At 48.4% G+C, this 13153-nt stretch overlaps 1 protein-coding gene across 12 annotated transcripts in view; it reads left to right on the forward strand.

The window, feature by feature from the left end:
- LOC8036906 (disks large 1 tumor suppressor protein) overlaps nucleotides 1-13153 on the forward strand; it is a 645442-nt gene that overhangs the window by 555080 nt on the left and 77209 nt on the right. The gene's annotated exons all lie outside the window — the stretch shown is intronic.

Consider the following 13153-nt stretch of genomic DNA (forward strand, 5'->3'; position numbering starts at 1 on the left):
CCCAGTAAAATGGAGGAAATGTTTGGTGAAAATAAGGAGTAAGGTAGCCATCCTTGGTGTTTTAAAAGAAAATAGCAAATCAAGCCAAAAATAAGGGTGGGTTACCTTTCGAAGGTGACTTTTTTTATGGCTTAGTGTTTTTGGAAGGGTGCACTGCGCATGATGATTGTAATATGTACATATTTAAACATTTAAAATAAGCGTCATAAAAAGTCAGGTTCAGTTGTTTCTAAATTATTATAAGCCTGAAAGATACTTGGTATTGGACTGAGTTGAGCTATGAAGTATCGCTAGGTGGACACTTAATGGACGAATATTTGGAGGGCCATGGGTATTTGGAAGCATTCAGTACAGATGTCACTAAAGGCCCGTTCACACTCTTGGGATTGAGTAAGACCGAGAGAGACCAGACCGGTTTTTAAGCCTCTTACGATCTCTTAGGACCAGCTCCGCTGCAGCGCATCCGGTCCTAAGAAGTCGCAAAAGGTCTTGCTCGGTTGCAAGAGTGTGAACGGCGCTTAAAATGAACCGAACAAAGCAACCAGCACACAGGTTGAGGTGTTACCAACTGGCTAACTAAATTAAAGGGCATTACATGAAGAAATTAGCTATATTCTATTGTATTGCATGCAGGCACGTATAGCCAGAATTTTGTTTCGGAGGGGGCCCGCCCATTACAGAATGCTGTATGAGGGGGAGGGGAGAAAGGAGGTTCCAGCAAAATAGAAGATTTTGGGGGGGGGAGGCTTTTTTGCTTTTTCATAAGGAAAAAAACTTTCATATGTTCAAACACAAGCGTGGAGATTCACATTACAGCTTGCGCGCTGTGCGTCAGGGCTGTTCACGGCCTATCTGATTCTTGTTTTCTTCGGACCTGTGGAGGCTCCTGTGAAAAATGTTTTGCATCCACCAGAGTAAATGATGTGCTGTTATCTTAGTTGTGCACGAGTGCACAGTAAGGTTGCAAAGCGCCGCACACTTGTTTGACGTACATTAAAGACCGACGACCAGTTCGCGCTTTCCACTTTTCGCCCGCTTCCTCCTCTCCCTCCTACCCTTTCCACCCACGCCCGCCCCTCTTGGTCTCTTCTTTCCATCCTTCGCTTCCCTCGCCCGAAGGCGTGGAGAGGAGGGTCTTCTGCCTTGCAGAATCTCGAGTCTGGTCGTCGGCCTTTAAGCTTGCCGATACCGACGCTTCTATCCAGGTGTGACTTGACAGCTGCTGCCGAGCTAATGCTTGTCAGATACTGGTACTTAAAGCCTCCCTCATTGAATATGTGGCAAAGAAGTTTGTCACATGGCGAGTTCTGCTTGAAGAAAAAGCAGAAATTTTCATAACTTCTTAAATTGTCGGACATGGCCCGGCATATTCAGGCGATTAATTAATTTGTTCTATTCAGTCTTTACTAAGGATGTTTACAAATTTAAAAGCCCTCGTTGAGAAGTGCATCACGCTGTATGCGTATTTGGATTAGCAGATTTAATCACACAAGCAGTAGTAATTCATAGCAGGTGTATTCCTCATTTCTTGGGACACTAAAGTATCATCGACTTACATGTTTCGCGTCGACTGGGTGAATAAGCAGGAAATTAATTGAAACGACTCCGGAAGCTAACCACCACTTTTTCCTGCCAGTTATTTTGAGGAAATATTTATTTACTGGTTTACAAAATTCAAAAAGGAATCAACTTGAAACTAATAAGAGACCAGCACTCACAAAACACATTAGAATCAACAGGATACACGGAGTTGTTTCACAGAAGTGTTTACCACACACGCGAGAGGTTCTCGAATTTCGCTTTTCTGTTTTCAATTTGAGGAGACATTCATTTCTCAGTTTGACTTTTTCCGAATCGAATCGTAATAAAAACTACCCTACACCCTATTCGCTGTGGTAATATTGTGGTGGGATAAAGTGCTGAGTATTCTATTTTCATCATTCAACTTTTTGTACTGGGGTAGAGAACAGCACACCACAATCACAGCGCTTCGACACCTCAGCACTGAAAGTGCTTGTTAGCGTGATTATGCGTGCCACGGTTTCAAGCTTTGGTAAAATGTCCCACTACAAATATAACTTCACCAAATAAACACAATGCGTGAAACAAGCTTTGCCGCGCGTTACCCAAACAGCGCATGAAGCGAGCTGACAAGCCGAGAGATCCAAAATCCAATATCTGCACTGTCTGTCCCAGTCTGTCCTACCCATGACGTCACAAACGATGATGATGATAGCTAGAGAAGCGCCCCTGTAGTTTGCGCACGTGAGATACTGGATTATCTTCACGTTAGAACTTTTTACAAGCTTTTTACAGATTTTTACAAGGTAACACAATTAATGCAAAATATTCTTTTTTTTTTCTTTTTTTTATTGCAACTTGGAGCAATGTAGATCTTTGGATAAATCCAAATTGACAAGAAATGTACCAGAAAGTGTTTTGGGGGGATTTGTCGCTTTTATTCAAAGAGACAAAACCCTATCTAAGGTGATATCCCGAGAGATAGCCCACCTAAGATCAAGAGCAAATCGTGTGAAAACTGGGAGTAACCTAACAATCAATGTGTATCCAAAAAAAGCTGAAAAAAAAAGAACTTGTAGCAAAAGATTGAGAAGGCGTGCTTACAGTCGCTATCACTGTCAAACAAAATGTTGATCGCTTCGTCACGTGGGTCCTGTGACCTTTCAAGCTTGTTATCACTGCAGGGTGGCTATGAACCATGAATGAAAGTGGCGTCGGCACCACTTTATAAATGTGATACTAGTAGTATTTACCGTACACTGTCAACAGCAGAACAAAATATATTGAACCCTCTGGTAAAATACGCTATAGTTATAGTAAAATCACACTGCAATAATAGCTGCACAGTAATAAGACTAATTTTTAAATGTTCCTGTATTACCTCCTCGTGATGCAGCATTTGTGTTACAGAGGCCTATTGGAAATTTGTAACTTAGAAAAATTGAAAATTTGTAACTTCATTGTTCATCTGTAGAACTGACCATATGCTGGCATAAGTTGTAAAGTGTAACTTCATACTACAGTCATAACTGCCTGTGCGTTAACGTTAAAGCCCCCTATTGAAATTTGTAACAGATATCTCTATGGTTCGATCTTAGAACTGTTCATGCATTGACATTCCAACCAGTTGGAAATTGTAACATGTAACTTCGCTGTACAATTGTAGAACTGCACAGTAGGTTCCCGAAACTACCCAAGCATGAGCAGTTTTTGTAGCCTCCCGGTTTAATGCTAGAAAGATAGGGCCTTGCATTGGCATTACAACCTCCTATTGGATATTGTAATGTGTAACTTAATTGTATGATAGTGTACGTTACAGCCTGTTATGGGAATTTATAACATGTAACTTCATTGTAGAACGGCCCATGCATTGACACACGGTGTAATGTGTAACTTCAGCCTGCAATCGTAGAACTGCCGATTCGTTAACGTTACAGTCCCCTATCAAATGTTGTAACTTCATTGTATGATCATAGAATTGCGCTATGCATTGACGTTACAGCTTTCTATTGAAGTTGTGGCACGCAACTTCATTATAGAAGTACCCATGCATTGACGTCAGTTGTAACATATAACTTCAGCATACAATTGTAAGTGCCCATGTGTTAACATTGCAGTCCTTTATCAGGAGTTGTAAAATGTAACTCCATTTTACGATCATAGAACTGCCCATGTATTGGCGTTACAGCCTCCTATTGGAATTTGTGGCGTGTAAGTTGTAATATCACCGCACGAAAGTATACAACTGCTTCTGTAGAAGACGATCCAATTTGGCCAGGCGCCACGACTCCTCGGAGACGTATTTGTTCCCGGTTCTCTTTCCCACGGTTCAAACACACGGTTGCCCCGGACGACCCTGGGCTTTTGGAGCGCGGTGCCGCGGCTTCGGGGTGTTTCTCCGAATGACGTCAACCAGGGCTTCGTGTTTAGGCTTCTGCTACTGGGAATGCGTGTTTATGCTTCCCGATATAGCGTCGCCGGATTAGGGCCCGCACCCGGGAGCCTGGTTTGCTCTACCAAAGCCGCCTGTATGCTCTACGGGATGCGATCTTCGTGTTCGAAACTTCGAAGGGATCTAGGAGCGTTTCGCGGCTGCAACCAATTGCAACGCCTTTGTGTCCAGTTGAATGTCAATCCTTTGGCATTCGGTTTTATTTGTTGGGTCATTTGTTTCTACGTGATAATGATATTAAAATGTTATATCGAGTAAGGGAAGAGTCTTCGCGACGCAGTTGACCTCGGCCTGAGATCGCCATTTTGTCGCTCTTACGTTGGCATAGTTGTTGGCGCCAAACAACAAAATGTATAACCCAATTTGGTACTACACTCGAGCACAGCCACTGCACGCTAAAAGATTTGATATAACACGGGCGCACATAGTTTTAGATCTGCTTTGTCGTACGTGGATGCTGGCGTTCATGTTCGACAAAGCAGCGAACCCTCGCCCCTTTCCAGGGCTCGCGCTACCCGAGAACAGTAATCTTGAAACGGAAACAACCGAAACCGAAAACGGCACGGATGGCGGCGCTCCGTCGTAGCGTTGCCAGGTGCTTTTAACATTCCGCCGCTAACGGCGTACGTTTCAATTCAGCCGACGACGCTGGGACGCTGGGCCGCGGTTGTGGCGCCATCTCCCGAGTGCTTGTAAAAGCCCGTTGAAGGCTCGCGCGCCACCGGCCGTGACGATTTTTCGGATTTGGCTTCCATCGACAACAACAATAAAAACGATTTTTGTGGTGTTTTTTATTGATGCTTCTTTCGACGTGTGGTCAGCGCAAAGGTAATTTAGTCGATTAAGAGTTTTGCTGATGTCTCCGCCGTGTGCGTGACGGCGGCCCGACGTGCTCGGCCGGATTCTCTTTCCTTCCCTTGCCCCCCGCCACAAGCAAAAACAATCCCCCTCGACGAGTCTGTTGCAGCAACGAAAAACCTCGGTGGCTTCGGTATTCGCGGGGCGCCGGCGGCGCCGTAACAATTTTGAGTCATCGACGATATCTTCTCCGAAGCGTCACAGCAACCCATACGGTACACCGGCGTCCGAGCACAGAGTGACAATCGCGCGAAGAGTCCCTCCACGATACTGGTTTATCGGGGAACCTCTCGAAATACCCCTATCGAATTCACGAAGTCTTTCTTTCCCACTCCGACTTCACCTGTGCTGTGCGTGCCTGCCTGCCCGTCCGACGCTGGTTCCGTCCGTGCTCCTTTTTCGAGCGCTTACGCGTGTGTGCGTGCGTGCCCAGCCGACGGATGACCTCCCGTGTGTTGTTTCTGCTTCCCGTGGAATTCGGTCAGGTTGCCGCCACCGACGAGTTCGTGGCCGTTCGCCGCAAATCGAATAACATCATCGACGGCTTCGGCACCGATCGCCGGATGCGGTGAGCGGCAGCATCGCGCTCGCTCTGCCTACCTTCCTCGGAACGCCGAAACAGGAAAGCGACGCAGAAAAGGAAGGAATTTTGGTCGTCGCAGCGTCGGATTATGGATGCAACGGGGTCCGTGTGCGCTGGATTCCGTAGACGGCCACGGTGTGATTCGGCGGTGGCGGCAGCGTCGTCGGCGTCGTGCTGGTTCTGAGTGGATTCGACGGTTGTGACATCAGCGTTTGCTGTCGTCGCGTCCTTTTTTTTTTTTATTTTTGTGAGCCCCGAATGGTCATGGCTCGGCAGCAACACGAGACGAGCAACGGCAAGGTGAAGAAGTATTCGTCCACCCGGTCCCGTTCGAAGGAAAGGCCACTGTCGCGGTAAGTTGTGCCGGGAATCGCCGGGGTGTCGTTCATTCGTCGCACTTGAATTGGCTATGTTTTTAGGTGAAGCGATCAGTCGACTCAACGATCTATAGTCAACTCTACGATCTAGTCGACTTTGAACCCGTTCACGCGTGTCGCTTCAATGAGGGGGCGTGTGAGGTCGACCTCTCTCGCGCAGTGCTTTACCGTCGACTTTGACCGTTCACGCAGCAAATAGCCTACAGGCCGGTCTGTGTTCACGAAGGTTGAGTAGACAGACATCGTAAATCGATTGAACAACTTTATGGCGTAAAATGTGACCCGAAAGCCCTTGGGCGAGTCCGACCTCCTCACCTCGTGGTGTGCCACGAAATACCGTCCCGATCAACTTCATGTGAGGAGCACGTTGTAGAAACATCGCGCTGTTGAGCTTTTCCAAAAGCGTCGTACTCGGCGATGATGGTCATTGAATACATCTACATACCAAAGTCTCTGTCATTATAACCGGCCATAAAGGTGGCGTACCCCTCATACACCGCGTCTGATCGCTAGTATAAAAGTTCGTTGCTGCAGTTCGCGATAATAGGCTGATAAAATAAAACGTCCCTATGAACCGATACGCGGATAAAAGGCAACGAAGCCGACTTTGCCCTTGAGTCGACGAACCGTGGAGTCCATTGATTTGACGATCTTTGCTCAGGAAGGCGCTTCCCGCGGCGACTGAATCGACCCCAATACGACAGCGCTCCGGGCAAAGCGTCGGTTTATTTAGCGTCGCAATTAGCGATTACGCTTAATTCGCCTTGAGGTGGGCGAACGAGAATTACCAAAAAGAAATTGCATTTCGTCTTGGCACGGAACGTGTAGTGTGAGTGGGTGTTGGCTGCGCGGATTGGGTGCGTTGTGCGGAGCAGCCCAACCTATGGAAAATGAAGGGAGGGTGGGGATGGGTGTGTGCTTGCGCCCGATGGAATTTCGCCGGTAATGAGTGCTGTGTTGTGCGGCGTCGGCGGGGCGTCTCGTGTCTAGCCTCGGGTTATTATTATTGCCGGGCGGCTTGCTCGTGCATCTTTTTATCGTCTTGGCTCTTGGCGCCATAACAGCGAGGAGACTGCGGGTTGGTGACGCGGGTGCAGATTTTGCTATGGCGAGGTTAATTGCGCGGTCGCAGTTTTCGGTCGCATCTCTGGTCTTGACGTTGTTTGTTTTTCTCTTTGTTTCGCACGTTAAAACCGGGATGAATATGTATACAGCGGTGACTCGGTAACGCGTACTTCATTTGTGTGCACTCTTTTTTACTTTAATCTAAAATCTTTATAGCTCGGAACTTCTATATTTCTCTCTGTTCCAAGGGTTTGATCGCATATCTAAACGCTGCTAGAAAAGATTAGGTTCGACATGTTAGAAGCGCTATCGTGTCTGCGAGGCAGATTGTCGTGTGCTGCGGCGACGGTAGGAACGGCGTTTTATCATTTATCGACTCCGTGCCAACTGCAATCGGTGATAATTTTGTTTGCCGTTTACTTCATCTTGCTTGTTTGCCTTTTTTTTTCCTCATTCTTAGTTTTTGCACGAGAGCCAAAGCGAAACAAAAATGCCTACAACGCGTAACCACGGCAGAGTGTGGGAGGCTGAATGGCGAAGAGAGGCGCACGGTCGGGTACACAAGCACTGAAATGAATAAAACAAAAGTAACGCGAGCATCCCCCAAATGGTGAGGAGACAAAGCGTAGTACGACGTTTGTGCAGGTGGCTGTGATTCAGCTGTTGCGACAGCAGCGTTGGTCCGCCCCGAGTTGGCTTTCCACACTTGCGATTCCGTCTGTTCCTCACTCCCACTCACGCGCAGAAACATTGCGAATGCGCCTTTTTTTTCTTTTTCTTTTTTTATGTGCACATGCTGGCAGCGTATTATTTCCGGGCTTTTTGCTAGAGCATCTGTGTGTGGGCCTACGTGAAGCTGGTCTGTTGCCGCGGAATGTCAAGTCACCTGGGTATCAAAAGGTTCTGACATTTGTGGATGAAAGGAACTGACGTTTCTATCACTTGGTGCGATGAGCAACATACTCATAGGCACGCACATCATTGTCTGCTGCTGCTGCGACATAAGATCGGCAGCAAGAGCTCTGCATCCAGCTCGAGCGTTCTACCTTAGATAACACTTCAGCGCACGCGCAGCCAAAAAGCACGACGGAAAGCAACGAGCGCGTGCTGTTGGCGAGTCTACTTTCGCAGCTTCGTGTTTACACTGCCAAACGCTGTTAGTGTTTTTATCAAGCTGGCGGACGAGCTTGCCGCGACAGCTTTGGGCTCTGGCTAGTCACCGACAGAATTGCAACAGCAGGTGCGATAGCCTTCAGTCCTCCGGCGCGAGCTTCCAACCTTCGATGACGTTCCTTTGTTTCGATAGCCTCGAGCGTGCAAGCCCAGCTAAAGCACAACGGAAAGCAGCGGGCGCGTGCTCGAGGCCGGGAATTTGAAAGACGCTCTGCCGTTCTCCTTTTGTCAGTCGGTTTCGCAGAAGTTCCTAATAGCGTGGACAAATCGCGAAGGCTCCAAACGCGAGGGACTTCCTTTGTTTGATTTGTGCTTCGACACCACCAAAATTTGTTTTCCTTTTCTTTTTTTTACGCATGTGTGCAAACGAGACGTTATGCAACGTCGAGGCACCCTCGACCCTTCGACGACGTTGTACAGATTTTGTGGACGACGCCTCTTCCGAGTTTTATTCGGCGGCGCTGGCGCAGAACGTCGCTGGCCGCCGCTTTCAGGGTTGCGGCGGTGTGAGATTATCTCATCGCGCTGAGGTTGCGCCAGCGAGCGCGGGAAAACTCTCAAGGTCACGCGCGTCGGCACACCACCTCGACGTGGAAAATAATTGGCCTTCCCTCCCCGGAGGAGGAAGGAGACGGGCGGCGCCCTCTCGGCGAAATTCGGGGCTTGGCAGAGGCCACGGGTGTGTCTCCGAACTATTATTGCTCTCCCTGCCACCGCGGATTGTTACGTTCTCGGTGACTACGCATTTCTAACGGGGTGGGCTCGGATCTCTACCACGACAGCGCTTCTTGCATCGTCTCAAGGGGTGTCCAAAAAGGACAGTGACGTCATACGGCAGGCCTTGTCTTCGGGGTGGTATTTCTCTGATGCAAGATACGAGTCTAGACGACCAGTATGGAGCATTCAAACTCGTTGGATCCCGTGAGTCGTCGGAAGATGGGCTTGGGCCTTCCATTTTGTCGGACAAACCTCTACTAGACAACTTGTTCTGCCTCTCGTGTGACTTGTTCGTGCTTGATGTATCATTGTACTATACTCCAATTCTTTAAGAAAATCGCGGCCCACGCGGCCCAGACGGCAGCCCACTACGCGCGTGTTCGTCACTTCGGAAGGCGGACAAAGCAGGCATTGTATGCTGAGCATAGTTGTAACCCGAGACTGGGGATACGGACAAGGGACAAAACACAGAACGACCGGGACGAAGTCTCAAACGCAGCTACAAACTTTATTTCACAGGACAAACATATATGTCACTCGCCACCCTCGTCCCCCTCTTTTTCCCTTCCTTTTCCCAAAACTCCACCCCTTCCCTCTTCCTTTTTCGGTTCACGTGAACCACGTGAACCGACCAGAAGCCCTTTTCTGAAATGGTCTGTAGACACCTGTCGTAAATCGGCTGCTTCACCTCCTCCCAAGTTCTGAAAACCCTGCAACATGGCGGGAGAGCGAACGCCGTGAAAATGGAACACACTTGGTTGGAAACGAACATCATGGAACCGGTAGACATTTCGATGGCAACTTTTGCACACGTCACTCTGGTATTTCGATCGCTGCCAGAAGAGGGCGTAGTATCTCTCCCCGCCGGTTCCTTGAAGGGTCGTCGTCCAATGAATCGCCTCACCGACTGGGCATGCGAACACCACGATTAGGAATCGTTATTTCCAAAGAAGGGGGGCAGAGAGGAGGATCGCCGGCTCGTTTAGACGGATCTGTCGAATCAAGTGGGGCATTTCGTCTCTTAAAAAAACGGGTGTGGGGACCTCCTTCCTCTTGCGAGGAAGTGTCAAAAAGACTGCGGCACATCCGCTGAGCACCTCGTTCTGCAACCCACGTATGCGCGCGATATGCAGATGAGAAGGGCACATGGACCTCGCTCTCCCGCGCGTGTGCTCGCGTTTCATTTAAACTTTTGGACGAGGGAAGTTTGTCAGGCCTAGCTCACCCTGCTCACGACTGTCACACCGGCGTGTCTCAACAGCTGGGAGGAGGGGAATGCGGGGAGGGCAGGGCTTCCTCCTGTTCCTTCTCTCCCCGATAAAAAAGAGCAGGAAAGCGGGGGGATGGACGGACGGATCGGCAACGAGCCAGCCCGTCGGGCCGGACGGGAAGAAGCTTTCGGTGTTTTGGCATTCCTGTCCACATTCCGTACATGGTTTAGGAGGGTGGCGTAGAGACTCGCTCCGTACTTGGGTGCCGTGGGGGAGAAGGGGAGGGAGAAGTCGTCACTTTTTTAGACCGGGGTGCCGAGATGACTCGTCGTCGTCGTAGTTTTTGCAGCGGAGTATTTTGTTGCGGTGCGGCGGCAACGGCGGTGGCGGTGGCAGCTACCGATATTGTGGCGCGCATCCCTTACCGCGAAAGTCGTCAAACTCCGAGGGTTTGAGTGCATACGTAGTAAAGGGAGAGGAGGTGGGACACGATTTTTCTTTCCGTTGCATCAACTCAGCTTCGTTTTTGCTCACACAGACACGCACGCTCGCGTACACTGGTTTGCGCTCTTTTTCTCTATTTTTGTCAATTATTAGTGCGGGTGTCTGTTTTGTTTTGGGTGTGGTATTAGGGGTTTAGTTTCGGCTCTACCTGGAGTTGCATTAGTGACGCAGTGTATGTAAGAAGTGCTTTATCGTGTTCTGTGGGACAACCTCTCTAGCTTGCGAGACACTTACCTCCCTAGGACCGTCCCCTACTCGGGACGACAGTACGAATGTCCTCGGAGTGTCCGCGTTCGCGAGGCTCGTCACTACGACCATAGTCACTACTACACCTCAAGCAAGAGCAACTTGGACGGTCGATTAACGCAGTACGTGACTAAAGCCCGTAGCTTCAATACGCCCTTGCGCGCGTCCTTAGCCGCGTTTCTATAATTTTCGTGTAAAATGTTAACGTCATTTATATATATATATATATATGCTTGCTGTTACTTTGGTGTCTCACGCGGGATTATTTTCGGTTTGTTTTCAAATCTGCGCCGGCGGCGGCGCACGTTGGGGCGAATGGCCGAGCCTGTTTACGGGGCCTGAGAAGCTTACGACGACTGTGTAGTGGGACTGATCGCTTTTTCGTTCGCCCGGTCGTTAGAAGGCTTTCAGCTCGGTATTTTCCTGCGCGTTTGTTTATCTTATCGGAAACTTGTACAGGCCGACCCCATTTCTTTTTAAGCCGAAACATTGAAGAGCGAGAGAGAGAATTCACTTGTCAGTCTGTGGGGGGTTACGAGAGGTCTTCGCGTTATAAATAGTTCAAGAATAGCGTTGGTCAAAACAGGTTTGCTGGTTGCGTTCTACTGCATTTCTGTTTTGTTTCCTTTCGAAACACCTATAGGAGCGCGTCTCCTGTTCCTTCGGTGCTGCCAAGGCGCGATTGTCCAAACGGGCTGGTCGCGGTTGAGTTGGGTTAACGATGATATGATGCTCGCTGCCTTCATCTTCTTTTTGTGGGTGGCCGAGGCATGTTTTTCCTTTTGTGCGCGGATTGAACGTGGCCCTCTGTGGCAACGTTGATTTTCTACTGGAGCCCCCGCCGCGCACCATGGTTCCTCCTCCTCTCTCTCTTACAGTGAGCGGAAACGCTGAGCCCAAATAGGCGAGATAAGAGAGTAAATGCACCATTAATTAAACCAAAAACTTTTTTTTTTGTTATTTGCGTGAAAACAGCGTGAACAGTTTAAAACGTACACGTGCTAAGACACCCGTCCTCTCTGTCGCCAGAGAAACTGATCAATCACCTTTATTGTCGCTCTGTTAAAAGCCTCGGAGACCACGTTAAAAAAATGGGCGATGGTTTCCTATCACCCGTGTGGAACGAGATTCTTGACAGTAACAAATTGGTAAGTGTGTAGTTGGATGAGGACATCATTTTTCTCCTTAAAAAATGGAAGGGCACGAAACATAATTGTTTCTTGCTGCGCTCCTTTCACATAAAGATGTTCATGGCGAAGTCGTTTTATCGTCATAAATTACGACGACGGTGATAAAGTATACCTCAACTCTTTCTTTAATTTTTTTTTTTTTTTTTTTGGGTGCGGGTATTTTACTGCCGTCCTTTTACCAGTGCTTGACCTCCAACATCGTTCGACGATACCGATTTTTGTCTCAAACTTGAGCGTCAGAATTACAAAGTCCGGTTTCACAAGTAAAAGCCATGCCTGTGAGAACCGACATGACTGTCAAAGCCGTTCTTACTTCAACGTTCGATTCTACGGTAACCGACATACATTTTGTACAAAAATTCCGAATTCACGGGGAGAAATATCTGGTTTAGCAGTTTCCCTAATAAAAAATCTTTTATATGTATAATGAAATTAATGGAAAGGTGCAAGCGAGCTGGACAGGAACGACGGTAATAATTTCTGGAGAAGGGGAACAGGGGGACAAAGGACAGTCACAAATCTCTAAACACAGCTAGGTGACTGCTGCGCGACCGAAAAAATCCGTTTCCTCGTCGTATCGAACCAGGGACCTCTCGATTTCTAGTGGAGCGCTCTACCAACTGAGCTAAACAAATGGTCGCGCACCAGTCGCCTAGCTGTGTTTGGAGATTTGTGTTTGTCCTTTGTCCCCCTTGTTCCCCTTCTCCAAGGACTATTATTGTCATTCTTGTCCAGCTCGCTTGCACCTTTGCAGTAATGGCATTGCCATCCTTATTTTAAAGTGCAAGCCATTCACCCTTGTTGGTGTCAGACTGGTGGCAGCTGATAAATCCCGTTTGCTCTACTGACGTCTAACCCCTGGTTAGCTCAGTTGGTAGAGCGCTCCACTGGAACCGGAGAGGTCCCTGGTTCGATACTACGGTACGATCAGGCGGATTTTTTCGGTCGCGCACCGGTCACCTAGCTGGGTTTGGAGATTTGTGTTTGTCCTTCGTCCGCCTTGTTCCCCCTTCTCCAGGGATTATTGTCGTCATTCAACATTTTGTGCGCTAAGAAGTGTGTAAAAACGACCGGATTCCGTCAAAAACGTCATACTGTATCCGGCATGCTTTTTTTTTTCTTTCTTGTAATGTTGTGCTTGTGAAGCGGATTACGTTTCACGTGTCCGTTTTGTACAACCTTGTACTTGCCAGGCGCCGGTTTTAACTAAAACGCCGTGCCGTCGCTTTCTCACGCTGTCAGCGGAAGTTCCCGTT

The sequence above is a fragment of the Ixodes scapularis genome, unplaced genomic scaffold (assembly GCF_016920785.2).
Source record: "Ixodes scapularis isolate PalLabHiFi unplaced genomic scaffold, ASM1692078v2 PGA_scaffold5__190_contigs__length_132052651, whole genome shotgun sequence".
Taxonomy (NCBI): Eukaryota; Metazoa; Arthropoda; class Arachnida; order Ixodida; family Ixodidae; genus Ixodes; species Ixodes scapularis.